The sequence below is a fragment of the Euprymna scolopes genome, chromosome 3 (assembly GCF_053919585.1).
Source record: "Euprymna scolopes isolate OS-2025 chromosome 3, ASM5391958v1, whole genome shotgun sequence".
NCBI classification, from domain to species: domain Eukaryota; kingdom Metazoa; phylum Mollusca; class Cephalopoda; order Sepiida; family Sepiolidae; genus Euprymna; species Euprymna scolopes.
The window spans coordinates 4,861,303-4,865,099 of NC_136484.1; positions in this window are offsets into that span (position 1 = coordinate 4,861,303).

Below are 3,797 nucleotides of genomic sequence, written 5' to 3' on the forward strand. Positions count from 1 at the left end.
CCTGCCACAGAAATTTTCTTCATGAATTCACTCCGACACAGAACTTTACTTCATGAATTGACCCTGCTGCAGAACTCCATGAATTCACCCCGCCACAGAACTTTACTCCATGAATTAACCCCGCTGCAGAACTTTACTTCATAAATTACCTTGATGCAGAACTTTACTTCAGGAATTCACTGTGCTGCAGAAATTTACTCCATGAATAATTCACCTCGCCACAGAACTTTATTCCACAAATCCACCCCCGCCACAAAACTATACTCCATGAATTCACCCCACAAATTAACATGCTGCAGAACTTCACCCCACAAATTAACATGCTGCAGAACTTTATTCCACAAATTCACCTTGCCACAGACCTTTACTCAACGAATTCACCCTGCTGCAGGACTTTACTTCACAAATTCACATGCTGCAGCACTTTACACCACGAATTCTCTCTGCCGCAGGACTTTACTTCATGAATTAAGCCCCCCGCTGAACTTTGCTTAACAAATTCACCCTGTCACAGAACTTCACTCTATGGATTAAGCTTGCTGCTTCTATGAATTAAGTTTGCTGCAGAATCACAAATTCACATGCCGTAGAATTTTACTTCATGAATTAACAATACTGCAGAACTTTACTTCAAAAATTCCCGCTGCAGCAGAACTTTACTTCACAAATTCACACACTAATCATGCTGCACACCCTTTACTTCAAAAATTCACCCCACCGCAGAACTTTACATCACAAATTACCCCCACTGCAGAACTTTATTCTACGAATACACCCCGCCGCAGAACTTTACTCCACAAAGTTACCCCGTCACAGACCTTTACTTTACATCCACCACAGATGTTTACTTCATGAATTCAACCTGCCGCAGAACTTTACTTCACAAATTCACACGCCACAGAACTTTACTTCATGAATTTACCGTGCTGCAGAATTTACTTCACGAATTCACACCGCCACAGAACTTTACTTCACAAATTCACACCCTGCAGAACTTTATTCCAGGAATTCACCCCCGCTGTAAGAACTTTACTCCACGAATTAAATCCACCACAGAACTTTACTCCTAGAATTCACCCCACTGCAGAACTTCACAAATTCACACTCCACAGAACTTTGCTACACAAATTCACTCCGCTGCAGAACTTTACTCCACAAATTTATCTAGCCACAGAACTTTTTTCCATGAACTCAATCTGCTGAAGAATTCTAATCTATGAATTCACCCCGCCACAGAACTTTACTTCACAAATTCACCCTGCCGCAGAGGATTATTTTACAAATTCACCCCGCTGCAGAACTTTACTGCATAAATTCGCCCTGTCACAGAACTTTTCTCCATTAATTCAACCCACGAAAGAACTCTAATCCACGAATTCGCTCTGTCGCAGAACTTTACTTCAGTAATTCAACCCGCTGCAGAACTTTACTTCACGAATCCAACTGCTGCAGAACTTTACTCCATGAATTCACCCTGCTTCAGAACTTTACTTCACAAATTTACCCCACATCAGAACTTTACTTCACAAATTTACCCCACATCAGAACTTTACTTCACAAATTCACATGCCGCAGAACTTTACTCCATGAATTTACCCGCTGCAAAACTTTACTTTATGAATTCACCTGCCCCAGAACTTTACTTCACAAATTTACCCTGCCGCAGAACTTTACTTCATGAATTAAGTCCGCCACAGAAATTTTCTCAATGAATTCAACCTGCCGAAGAATTCTAATCTACGAATTCTTCCAGTTTTATATTGTCTTTTTGTAAACAATTACGACTTTTTTCATTTCACGTCTTTGAGTATTGTCATGTTAAGTTAAGAATGGCATTTGAAATAGACATCCCAAACTCACCATGTTAAGAACGGCTTTCGAAATAGACACCATTAACCTCCGTATCTTAAGAACGGCATATGGAATATACACCCCCCTACATCCCCAAGTAAAGAATGGCTTTTGGAGTAGATAGCCACCTTTTTTTGGCAGGGAGGGTTGTGGAAAAATAATTCCCCCAGATTTAACCATGATAGTCATTGTCAGCATACTCACCTGCAAATGAGAAAGAAAAAAAATGAGGGTGACAGTAGGAGAGAATTTGTTTATAGCGAATGCGTACAAACCTGGCAGCCAATGAATTACAGTGCATAATGCAGGTCTTTATATGTCTATAAATACTTGTCTCTGCAAAATTTGAATGAGATTTTCTTAATCAGCATAGTCAACCCCCTTTAAAAGTAGTCATTCTAAAGAAAATTGTGGAGGTGAACTTAATGTACAAACTTACCCTTCACAAAAAACTAAACATGTGCACAATCTCTTGAATCAGACCAGAAAAGAAAACCCATATTTATATATATAAAGTAGTAGAATTCGTGTGTATGTGTGTCTGTGTGTACAACTCCCAATGACCAAAGAAATATAAAAGCCAAATGTGTGTACACCTGTGCTGGTCAAGAAATATTAATGCCCATGTTAGGATACTTCTGTTAAAGGAGACATTATATTGTATACGGACTTTCAATATATAGCATTCTTCAAACCACATTTACATTATTGAGTTAGGGTCATTAACATATCACAATAAATTAAATCTATTTAAATAATTACCTCAATGACATTACTTATTCAACATAATAGCTTTGTTTCAACTGTACTGATTAAAAAAAAAATTATTTTTTAGTTTATTTAAATTTCAAGTTGATTTAACTGATTTTATCTGAAATCTGAAACCGTTTTATTTTCAAACCAAAAACCAGAAAATCAAAAGGGGAAATAACTGTGATAGTTTAATTGAAACGGAGCACGTTATCAAATATTTGTTTTCATTTCGAAATATTATTCTAAGCTGAATTAATATTTTTATTTTTAATTCAGAGGAAATTTTTTTCGCTTATTCTTAATTTTTAAGTAACCTTTTTTATTTGTTAAAGAAAAATAATTAAAACTAATGTCCTCATTTACTTGCATCCTCACGAGGGCAGAGTTAGTCACAGAGACACACGTGAACAAAATCCATCATCCTCTGCTCTTTTTGTTTATAAAATTTAATCGGTGTTGCCCAGGATTTATTATAATAATTATACCATAGCAAGTGTGTTTAATTGCCTGCGAAACTGATTTCCTTTATAATTTATTTAATATCTTAAATTAAAACTGCTCAATTTTTACGATGTGACCCAGCATCCCTAACCCCTAGAAAAAAATGGGCAATGTCAAGTTTCTTTCCAACTCCTCAAAAAACTTGAAAATGACAAATTTTAATGGTTTTCGATGGTGCTGAAAACGAATATCACATTTAAATTTGGAGCAGATAAGTAGTCTTCATGATATGAAAAATTACTTTTTAAAAAAGTGGGGGATCACTTTCTTATATAAATTTAACATAAAATGGGCACCCACTTTCTAACCACCTAATAATTTCTTCATATCATAAAACAAATTTAACTGTGATATTCGTTTTCAGCACCACCGAAAACCGGTGCCATTTTTTTACTAAGAGATTCATTTATGTTTTCATAATTTAGGACGTAAATAATGCAGTCAGTAAGCTTACACGAGCGGTTTACAAAAGTATATTATTGTGAATTTTTGTGAAATGTTAAACTGCAGAGGCACTTGTTAAGAACTATACAAGTTCTATAATGAAAAAAGAACGAAAAACAAAAGTATGCTTTTGTAAACTTACTAACAGCATAATTAGCGTCCTAAATTATGAGATGAAGAAAATGACGCATTTCTTAGTAAAAAAGAAACAGTACCAATTTTCAGGAGTGCTGAAAACGAATATCACA